The sequence below is a fragment of the Tachysurus vachellii genome, chromosome 11, assembly GCF_030014155.1.
Source record: "Tachysurus vachellii isolate PV-2020 chromosome 11, HZAU_Pvac_v1, whole genome shotgun sequence".
NCBI classification, from domain to species: Eukaryota; Metazoa; Chordata; class Actinopteri; order Siluriformes; family Bagridae; genus Tachysurus; species Tachysurus vachellii.
In genome coordinates, this window is record NC_083470.1 from 3,065,001 (window position 1) to 3,077,500 (window position 12,500).

A 12,500-nucleotide genomic window follows, 5' to 3' on the forward strand; every position below is an offset into this window, starting at 1 on the left:
TCAAGGCAGGATACACCCTGGACGGAGTGCCAACCCATCGCAGGGCACACACACTCACTCTCATTCACTCACACACACACTCCAGACATGCCAATCAACCTACCATGCATGTCTTTGGACTGGGGGAGGAAACCGGAGCACCCGGAGGAAACCCCGGAGGCACGGGGAGAACATGCAAACTCCACACACACAAGGCGGAGGCGGGAATCGAACCCCCAACCCTGGAGGTGTGAGGCGAACGTGCTAACCACTAAGCCACCGTGACCCCCCTTGGTGTTAATACAGCATCAGTGAATAGTGATCGTGACAGTCTGAGCACAATTTAGTCTCTGAAAAAAATGTCAGCTCTTTATTTTTCCAGCCCTTTATTTTTCCTTTTACTTCCGAAGGTAGCAACATCCTGTAACAGTGGAGAAAAAAGTGAATGAACTTTAGACTCTTGTCTCCTTTGTTAGTATTAATATAAGTTTCATTATAAGTTAAACCTTTAATTATGACTTGTTCTTTGACAGGTGGGCCACGGATCACAGCTCAAAGACAGGAAGTTGAAGCTGTATGTGCACAAATCTGTGATGACCAGCCAAGACTTGTTTGGTGTGTTCTTTATAGCTAACAATCAGAAACTGATTAGTAAATGTAGTGTGTTGATACACGTTAAATGACAGGATAAGAAGAAAGCACAGTTATCAGTTTCCTTCCATTTTTGTGTGTGACATGGGATCTTAAGCTGTGAGTGGGGAATTGAAGAAACATCTGACCACACACACACACAAACACACACACACACACACACACACACACACACACACACACACATTTGTGTCCCAAATGATGTACTATACCGTTACACTACTCTGTCAGGTGTATGAATGTTATAAGGGATAAATCGTCTCAAATGGACCGCTAGCACTTAACTAACAGGAAGTAGAAACCGTTTCCTAGTCGATAGTGAATGACTTTAAACACACAAGCTATATACTGTATATATATATATATATATATATATATATATATATATATATATATATATATATATATATATATATTTATAGCACGATGAGGTCATATGCCTTTCCATGTTCCACTTGGTTTTGTCAACACCGTAAGAAGCGCTGCTGCACTCGCTCACCCTCGTCTGTCCAAAAAAAAATATTTGGCTCGTGCTACTTTTTGACTCATTAAAAAGAAATAAGACTTGACTTTCTTCAGAAAGGGTGAAGTTGTATTTTTCCAAACCCGGGGCTCCAGCACGTTAGTATCGAGGGGATAATAGATCTCAAAGTGATTAAAGTCAGGTGCGTTCAATCCCACGGCCAAGTCTGAGCGAAACCGTACACCGTGCCGCACTCTTTCACTTCTCTCTCAGCCAAATTTATTATTTCTTTTCCCTCCATCGAGTTGCTTTTCACAAAATTGAAAGTGTCGTTTAAAAGGATCGCTGATGCGAAGGTTAAATCTGAACGCACACGAGCCGTGAGTCATGTCGAGCGAGCTGACAGATCATCAGCCGTCACCGCTATGGAACTTTACTGCCTTAATTATTACACATGCGAGCTGTTAGGGATTAGTTTTTAATCAGAGAAGATCGGTCACTGACAGGTGAAGATCGGTCACTGAGAGGCGCAAGTCGGTCACTGACAGGCTCAGATCGGTCACTGACAGAAGCAGATCGGTCACTGACAGGCTCAGTTCGGTCACTGACACTTGCAGATCGGTCACTGACAGGCGCAGGTCGGTCACTGACAGGCTCAGGTCGGTGACTGACAGACGCAGATCGGTCACTGACAGGCGCAGGTCGGTCACTGAGAGGCGCAAGTCGGTCACTGACAGGCTCAGATCGGTCACTGACAGAAGCAGATCGGTCACTGACAGGCTCAGTTCGGTCACTGACAGGCTCAGATCGGTCACTGACAGGCTCAGTTCGGTCACTGACAGGCGCAGATCGGTCACTGAGAGGCGCAGGTCGGTCACTGACAGGCTCAGATCGGTCACTGACAGTATATCCGATACTCCTCTCAGAACACAGCAATATAAAAAGATTTTATTAGATGCATTTAAAAGCATCAAATTCACTATAATTACCTGCAAAGTCACTTTACAGGTCCGTCTTATTTTTATTCTAATTTTGAAGTTGATAAGTTAAAACTTTGATCGGTGTTTAATGATTTAAAAAATATCGACTAGCTCGCCAACGATCCTGTTGACCTACCGTGAGAGAAACGTGTAGTAAAGCGGACACGTTTATACAGTGTATGACAACAGATTGAAATATTCTACTAATAATATGTTTAGTTTTTTACACTGAATGATAAGGGAACTGAATCACAAGTGAGATTAATAGTGCCTGACCTCACGTACACTATACAGTGGCTCAGCACCTTTAGAGAGGGGATTGAGACTAGGGCTGGGCGATAAAACGATAACGATATGTATCGCGATAGACACGTGATCGATATCAATAAAAAATGCGTTCGATAAAACGTTCGATATTTTTTATTCTTCATCGGAAGAAAACAGAGGCCGCGAAGCAAGTTTGGTTGCACTAACAAAGGCACTCACTATCTGGTAACCTAGCAACGTAGGGAGTGACACGCTAACAGCCAATAGTGTAACAGTATCACGTTTAGTTGCGCCATATCGTCGTCTCGTGCTGGTCGGCTGGATTCCTCTTCAGTAACCGGTGACTGATGAGCAGAAAATGAGCCGCAGCGAGCGAGGAAATTGTAAATAAAAGAGGAAACGTCAGCGCGCCAGTACGGCAGTTTATTGGATATTATAAGTCTGACCGTAGTCACACCAATGTCGTCTGCACATTATGCAAGACTGTTTCTCTATGTTTATATTTAACACTTTGCACTATTTTATTACACTTTATTAAGCATTTCTTACATTTTCTTTCATTTTGCACCTTAAATGTTAAGAGATAAATGTTAAGTGTTCATTGTGACTTTAGACTTATGTTTACATTATAATTATTTGAGTTTTCCTGCTTGTTGACATTTCTGTCTTAATAACTGAGGGGATTACGATCAGAGGAAGGTTAAGTTTAAAATAAAAATGTTTAAATGTAATATATTTTTCTCCTGGTCCTTATTTTAAATGGGTCATAAAAAATATCAATAATTATCGATATCGACCGACATGAAACACTGATATCGTGATACAGTTTTCAGCCGTATCGCCCAGCCCTAATTGAGATGCAGCCGTACGTGAGAGAGAACAACATGATGGGTTTAATGATGACGTGATAATGCAAAATGTTCATCAGCTCTAGGAAAGGCTTTTATGAACCACACACACTTACAAATACACACATACGCACACACACTTACATATACACACACTTACATATACTGTACACACATACGCATACACACACACTTACAAATACACACATACGCACACACACTTACATATACACACATACGCACACACACACTTACATATACACACATACGCACACACACACTTACATATACACACATACGCACACACACACTTACATATACTGTACACACATACGCATACACACACACTTACAAATACACACATACGCACACACACTTACATATACACACATACGCACACACACACTTACATATACACACATACGCACACACACACTTACATATACACACATACGCACACACACACTTACATATACACACATACGCACACACACTTACATATACACACATACGCGCACAAACACACTTACATATACACACATACACACACACACACTTACATATACGCACATACGCACACACACACTTACATATACACACATACGCACACACACTTACATATACACACACACTTACTGTACATATACACACATACGCACACACACTTACATATACACACATACGCACACACTTACATATACACACATACACACACACTTACATATACACACACACACTTACTGTACATATACACACATACGCACACACACTTACATATACACACATACGCACACACACACACACACATATACACACATACGCACACACACACTTACATACGTATACACACTTACATACGTATACACATACACACACACACTTACATATACACACATACACACACACTTACATATACACACATACGCACACACACACTTACATATACACACATACGCACACACACTTACATATACACACATACGCACACACACACTTACATATACACACATACACACACACACTTACATATACACACACTTACTGTACATATACACACATACGCACACACACACTTACATATACACACATACGCACACACACACTTACATATGCACACATACGCACACACACTTACATATACACACACTTACTGTACATATACACACATACGCACACACACACACTTACATATACACACACATACACACACTATGGCTCACAATATGGATAAATCCGCTTATTTTTTTATTCCTGGTTGATTCAACGAGTCAAACAGCTTCATTTCATGCCGGATGTCTAAAAAATCTTTTATAGTTGAATTTCTTTATTCAGAGTAAACATTAAACTTTGTTCATTAAAAACCAACCAACCAAAAACTTTAGGGTTTTTTGTGTCTGAATGTGTGTTACATAATTTTCACTCGTTATAAAATGAATTATTGGACGAGGAGAATTGACATATGGTCATACTTACCTAGAAATAATCTACTATGAGGTTGTGAAGGAGACCTTAACAAACACAAACACACACACACACACACACACACACACACACGCAGACTTGGAGAAAAAGATCTGGAGTCAGAGAGACGAGTTTTGTCTGAGTTGTAGCATAGCTTTGTTTATTAATTTTTATATTTTTTTTTGCATAGAGAAACATAATCACTTCCAGTACTGTATTCATGAGCGATTTTTTTTTTGCAAACAGCGATGGCAGAGAATACAATTATAATGAAATATTGTCAAAGCTTTGTAAATTTCCCCTCACACCAGTTCAAAAGCATGAGAAGTTTAGTTTATTTTCATGTGTGTGTGTGTGTGTGTGTGTGTGTGTGTGTTTTTCTGTGAACGAAGAAATAATATAGAAACACGACTAACCGGCTTTCGCCGATTTCAGACTTTTGCGATTTTGTTACATTTGTAAAGTATATAGTGAATGTCTGAGAGTGTGTGTGTGGTTGTGTGTGTCTGTGTGTGTGTGTCTGAGTGTGTGTGTGGTCGTATTACAACGGTGGTGTGTAAACTAAATGTCCACATGCTCCTTCCTGGTGTGAAGTGTGTGTCTGTGCAGCAAGCAAGCGGTTAATGCATAACTACCATGGTAATATTCGCAAAACAACAAAACGAAAAAAAAAAAAGAATAATGAGAGGAAAGAAAACAAAAACAATAAAAACAAAAGGAAACAGTAAAACCCTTAAAATTTAACACTGCATCAGAATGTTCTCTGAGAAACATTTCGTCTCCACTTTGTTGTCGCGTCAAACCTCCAAATCGGAGAGGAAACAGCATGCTTTAGAAACCCACAAAAACCTTTTCCACAGGAGATGAATACCGTTTAGGAGCAAATCAAAAACAGAAATAAAAATCACTGGGCACGAGCACGATGAGCCCAAATACTAATATCAATGTGTCGCGGTTTAATTATTTCATCTCCGCATGGCGCACCGTTAGAGAGAGAAAAAAAAAGTGTTGCCCAGACATCGCGCCAGAGTGTTTTGGCATTTCAGACTTTAATAGAATTATCAAAAAAATATTGCATAACTGCAAAGCGTTAGCATGGCTTTCACCCCTTTTGAACAGAGACTAGCGACTAGCAGGCACTGAAGCCTCGTGGCCGTGCCGAGGAAAGGCTTCCACAAGCCTTCAGCCCTTTCTAACAACATAAAACAAACGCTGAAAAACAAGAAAAAAAGAAAAGAAGAGACATTCCTGGTAAATAAAGACTGGTTGTGGTGAGAGTATTGCACCAGTCACGCTGGGTTATTAAGAGGCTTGGGGTAAATCTGGCTCTCGGAGCCATTCGCAATCATATAGACTGAGGGGAAGAGATAAAAAAAAAAAGAAAAACGATCAGGCACTGCTCATTGAGGATGGGTTTTTTTTTTGGTTTACGACGTCTTTTCACGTGTTTGCTTTGAGCTGCTGGTATTTATTCTTGAGGAGGTGGAGAGAGAGAGAGAGAGAGAAAGAGAGAGAGAGAGAGAGAGAGAGAGAGAGAATACTGGTGATGGATAAAAATGGATAGAAAAGCGGGTTAGAGTTAGCATGGCACAGTCAGGCTGGATTATGAGAAGTAAGTCTGATATCGACTCGGAGTCTGACGCCGGATTTGGGATCGGATTGATGAACAGAAGACAGAAGTCAGACCTGAAGTGATACGGAGTAGAATAAATGTTTGTTATTATGTGAGTGACTCTGGATGGCGTGAGAAGCGACGCTAAAGGACACAACCACACGTCGTAGTGAAGAAGAAAAACTCCACCCTGAAGTACGTGGAATAAGTTTCGATTGGAATATTTGTGACACAGAGGGACTGGTTAGTCTAGCGAGAGACAACAGGATATGACATCATCGTTGACGCTTTGCAAATCGATCCTGTTTGAGCAGCCCAGGAACTGGACCGGACTGAAAGACTAAAGCGCCGCTGCATCGCTCTCTCTCTCTCAGCAGACACTGGAATTGTGGGTAATTTAGAAAAGCAAAATAAAAAAATAAAAAAATAAAAAAAACACGTCTAACAACAACGTTTAATAAAACTTCAGGAATTTGTTACAAAGGAAATCTTTGGGTGTTATTGAAGGTTATGTTAATTTAGATAATTAATTCGTGAACATGCGAACGGTTCAGGGTCGAGTTTTCTTTAAGTTCGGATACGTTTTATCGAAACGTTTTTTTTTTGTTTTTTTTTTTTAAAGCCGTGGTTTTACGGAGCGTTTTCGAATCGTTCCAGGATTACTGTGCACATGCATGAGCGAAACAAACAAAAACAAACAAAATGAGTGAGTTGCAGATTCCGATTCTGCCCTGAAGAAGTTGTCGAGCCCTTACGTACGAGGAAAGGAAACAGTACAGAGGTGCATAGAGGTTTCGCTTCGAACCCCATCGACTCGACGTCCTCCAGAGTTACAGTTCAGTCGCGAGCTCCACGCGGCCGTGTCTTTTTTTCACACCGATAATAAAGTACAGATCTCCTTCTTTAACAGCCAACCATCAGGAAACACCGTCTCACTCCGTCGGCAACATTCGATACTGACCTGTTTAAGGAGAAGGCACGCTCATCACAGAGGTGCTCGAGTGCTGCTCGTCACGTCTTCACATAAAAATACAGATAAACAAAAAAAACAAATCAAGCCGTGACAATCGTCTACCGATCCGACACGACTTCTGACTTCTGTCAGGAGAAACAAAACGCTAAGCGTAAAAAAAAAGCCATTCTAAAGCAGCTATTTTCCCTCTCTATCTGTCTCTCTCTCTTTCTTTCTATCTTTCTATCTTTTGATACTTTTCTCCTATTCATTATCCACCTTTCAGGTTGACGGACAGAAATATTTCTACAGAACACATCATTAAAAAAAAAAAATTCTCAGACAAAATATCAATAATCAATAGCAGGTTATCTAGTGCAATCTTTCGAACGGAAGGAAATAAAAAGTGTTTATCGTCGAGTGAAAATAGTGAATCGTAAAAAGAAAGAAAAAGTGATGGAATTTGCATATCCTCTCGACGCTAAACGAGGCTTGAGTTTGAAACGGCATCGAAGACGGGAGTCGAGGTCCGGAGCCGCCCGAGTCCGAGCCGAAAGCCTGAAGCTCTCGGGTTTAAAGGCTTTCCGACGGCGGTGTCCCGAGACTCGACACCACGAACAGCAGATCCTTTAGAAGGAACATGCAACATTTTCTGTGGCTTTGCCACGAGCTTATGATAACTAAACCCAAACCACAAACACAAACATCTCTTATTTCTTATACAAAATTTTTCTGTACATTTTTCTCCATACTGTACTAGATATATACGGTACGCGTTTATAGTACACAAGGTCGTGTGTTCAAAATGTAACAATACGCATAACAATTACTCGTTATTCAGTTCTGTAAAAATATTTGACAAGGGTTGTTGTTTTTTCTGTTTTTTTTTTTTTATTTGTTTTTTTTATCATTTTTTTTTATTTATATTTTTTTATACATGCACCAGCTCAAAGACGTTAAAGACGTCAGCTGTCACACACAGGCCACTTTTTTTTTTTTAAATGAATTAAACGATGCACTCGTGGGCGGTGACGACAGACGTGGTCTTGCTGAGCAGCAGCAGTCCTGTCTGTGTGTGAGCTCTCTTGCTACAGAAAAAAAAAAAGTTTGTTGGATGAGAAAGAAAAGGGAAGAGGAGCAGAGCAGACGGTACGCTCGCAGGCTTCTCTACAGGCTCGCACCCTGGCTGGAGGACCGACGGCTTCAGATAGGTGAGTGTGGAGCAGTGCAAATCCTCACAGGGCAGGTGATGGGCAACGTGCTTCTGCCCCCCCCCGGGGTAACGGCCACAGCGCTCGATATGAGCATCGGGATCTCGGACCCTTTAACAGGGCATGTGCACTTGTGTATACGTAATGACGGGAATTGCATTTCAGAAGATTAAAGGTGCAGTCTGTAATTTTTTAGGAGGGATTCTTTTTTCCCGATTTGCTCATTTGCCAATTAACTCTCTCCATCATTCTGCATCTCAGGGCATCTTAACACTTACAGGGGGGTGCTTTTTTATAATCGTCCCTCTTCCACATACTCAAATTGAATTGGATAGATGCTCTGATTGACAAGACAGAGTTTAACGTCCCTCCCACAGAGAGAGAAAGAGAAAGAGAGAGAGAGAGAGAGAGAGAGCAGTCGTTTCACGTTTGTAGACTCAGAAAGCAACAGACTGCTGAGGCATCACCAATGCTTTTCTCTGTAAAAGTGACATACAGCTTCTTTAAGGAGTTTGGAGTCAATTCAAATATCATTCAAAAAACGGTGATTAAATCATCAAAAACGGCGATTACGCTGTAGTTGAATAAGTGCCTTAAACGTAAGGTGCTGTGTTTTGTTTTCTTCATGGTGGGGAGAAGCTCTGGCCTCATCACCTGCTCTGTTAAATAAAAACAAAGTGGCTTGCTGCATGTTGTCAGCTCTGTTTGTTGCGTGTGTGTAATATGGGGTTCGATGGTACAGGTTTTGTCGCAGCACTTCTCTCCAGCCAGAGCGCGAGCCAAACTTTGCTCTCCATCATCGATCTTAAGAGATCTTAACCACGGGCTTCGTGTAAACAAAAACGCTCGTTCTATTCGAATTTCACTTTTTTTTTTTTTTTTTTAAAAGAATCATTGTTTTTTTTTTTTTTTTTCCAAACGAACTACCAGCAAATATTAAAAGCTACCAGAGCTGCATCTCACCGAATCATCAGAAAACTAGAACATGTCCTTTAACTGATTATCACATGATCCAACTACTCATTCCGCACACTCTCCGTACGCTACCCGGTCATCTGTCATAAATTAGCTTCTAACATTACAAAAAAAGAGTGTCTATAAACATCAAGTCAGGGTTTCTGGACAAATTAAGTAGTAAAAAAAACATTCAAAAAGACATTCGGGAGAAAAAAATAAATCCGACGGGCTGTCAGTCGAAACGGCTTCCTCGCTAATCAGAGAAGTCGTAGTGTAACAAACCACATCAACACGTTAACACGCGTAGACACTGATCTGGGGGGTCATCAAGTCACAGGTCCAAAGTTCTGAACTAATGTCCTTGAAGCCAAAGTTGTGTAAAGTCCGTCACAAAGCCGAAGCCTTTGTCGTCGGACGTTTGATTAAAACAAGCTTTTCTAAATATTGCAAAGATGCCGATGACGAGTCAGCGACACAGCTACGGTCTCGGACAGAGGAGGATTCTGGGTGTCATGGTTACCGTTAGGATTATTTGGTTAAAGTCTAAAACGATTCTGGATGCATCTCGTTTCTAGACCTTTTAAAACGCTGTACCTAGTGTGTGAAATATTGGGGTTTCCATGATGAGGGATTTTTTTGTTGCGAATATTATGATTAGCCTGATTATTTACTTTCACCTCAGGAGACTCAGTTTTCCTTCAAGTTTGGAATGTTTTTTTTTTCCCCACATGATTTTTATATGAGATCATTTTTTTTTTCTGATTCATAAAAATGAATTTAAGAACTTAATTTAAAAGTCTAAAGTTTCTCTTCGAGCTAGCTAGCTTAGCTAGGATCAGACATGATTGTACACGAGTTATGAGCAAAAAAGTTCTTTTCACTTTTTTTGTTACGATGACTTGGTTTACATTGGATTTAAACTGTTTTATTTGTAGTAAAGAAATCTGTGTATCGACGCAGAATTGTTAGAACTGAGATGCATCTTAGAATAATCCTGTCATTGTCCAAGTAAAATTTCCAAATGAAATTCCCAAATTACCATTCAGACATTTTTAAAACGCTCTGAAAGCAAAATACAAAAAAAAAAAATAAATATATCAACGTTCCTTCTTTTTTCAGTTTCAAAAGTGTATTTTTTGTTCCTAGCTGTCAGCATCAGTCGGTACTTTAGGCTACGTTCATTCTAAAAGTAAAAAAAGAGTGATAGAAAGCATTAAGAACAACAGCACGGATGAATAAAAGTGACGATCTGGCTGGAAAATGAAGAGCAGGTACTGTAAAAGGTCACAGTCTGATCTGCAGGAATATAAATGAAAAATGCGTGAAAATAAAGAAATATGGAAAAAAATCCATCAGAATTTAATTTTCATGCGGCAGAAAGACGACTAGCAAACGTATCAAAGGGGGAAGGAAAGCCAGTCTCACCCGTCTCAGTCGACTGCACTCGATCAGTCCTAATCAGATAGTGACAAGCAAACATGCATCGTTATTTTTTTTGTAATATTTTTTTCCAGTGACGATTGGTTACATAAAAAATTCATTTACAATTCTCAATCCTGTATTATTGTTCTTAACTAAAGGCAAGGCACATAATGTGTTATATAAAACGTCGTGCAAAATCGAAGGGGTCGGGGGATGAGTGGCAGGGTCAGGGGATGGGGGATGGGTGTCAGGGTCAGAGTATGGGGGGTGGGTGTCAGGGTCAGAGTATGGGGGATGGGTGTCAGGGTCAGTGTATGGGGGATGGGTGTCAGGGTCAGAGTATGGGGGATGGGTGTCAGGGTCAGTGTATGGGGGTGGGTGTCAGGGTCAGTGTATGGGGGATGGGTGTCAGGGTCAGAGTATGGGGGATGGGTGTCAGGGTCAGTGTATGGGGGATGGGTGTCAGGGTCAGTGTATGGGGGATGGGTGTCAGGGTCAGTGTATGGGGGATGGGTGTCAGGGTCAGAGTATGGGGGATGGGTGTCAGGGTCAGAGTATGGGGGATGGGTGTCAGGGTCAGGGTATGGGGAATGCGTGTCAGGGTCAGTGTATGGGGGGTGGGTGTCAGGGTCCGAGTATGGGGGATGGGTGTCAGGGTCCGAGTATGGGGGGTGGGTGTCAGGGTCCGAGTATGGGGGATGGGTGTCAGGGTCAGTGTATGGGGTTGGGTGTCAGGGTCAGAGTATGGGGGATGGGTGTCAGGGTCAGGGTATGGGTGTCAGGGTCAGGGTATGGGGGTCATGGGTGTCAGGGTCAGGGTATGGGGGATGGGGGTCAGGGTCAGTGTATGGGGGTGGGTGTCAGGGTCAGTGTATGGGGGGTGGGTGTCAGGGTCAGAGTATGGGGGATGGGTGTCAGCATCTGGGGTAAATGGATGAAGGATGGGTGTCAGAGTCAAAGTATGGAGGGATGGGTGTCAGGGTAGGGATTAAGGGGATGGGGGAGTTGTTTCAGGGTCAGAGTATTGGAGGGATGGGTGTCAGGGTAGAGTATGGGGGGTGGGTGTCAGGGTCAGAGTATGGGGGATGGGTGTCAGGGTAGGGATTAAGGGGATGGGGGAGTTGTTTCAGGGTCAGAGTATTGGAGGGATGGGTGTCAGGGTAGAGTATGGGTGTCAGGGATGTTGCAGGGGGTAAAAATTCAAAAACGATGTTACGCATCTCAAGGTAAAAATTCTCATCCGTTCGCAATCCTGATGAGCTCTGTACTGTGGGGATTCAAGGGTGTGTGGGGTAGTTTCGAGTAAGAACTTAACTTCAGAGATTCTACTAAGTTTATCTGCCATGCGCCCATGTCAAAGATACTGTGGTCATCTGAGCTTTTTAATATTTTTCCTCTTAGAAAGCACCATGCACTTTTATATATATATATATAATTGATAAATAGAGATTCTCATGTCAGCACCTTGAACACAATCATGTCGTATGTAATCGGGGTCTCGGGATGAAAACAAAAGAACTGGTGTGAAAAAAAAACCCAACAGAAATGCTTTTGAAGTTCTGTGAAAATGTCAGTTACGCTACTGAGCAAGTCGGAGCTTTAGTCCTTGCAGATCTGTTGATGTTGTTGATGTGGTATTGTGTGTGTTATGTAGTTATGTAGCCTGTGTTGAAGTCCCACAGGATCGAGAATAAGAG

General features: G+C 41.6%; 1 protein-coding gene across 7 annotated transcripts in view; it reads right to left on the bottom strand.

Moving 5' to 3' along the window:
• Window positions 1–4,781: 4,781 nt before the first annotated feature.
• Window positions 4,782–12,500, bottom strand: part of nfic (nuclear factor I/C) — a 132,314-nt gene continuing 124,595 nt past the window's right edge. For all 7 annotated transcript variants that reach the window (XM_060882539.1, XM_060882538.1, XM_060882534.1 and 4 more), the window contains one exon: window positions 4,782–12,500. This exon is cut by the window's right edge and continues 3,093 nt beyond it. The gene's annotated coding sequence lies outside the window, so the exon portion shown is untranslated.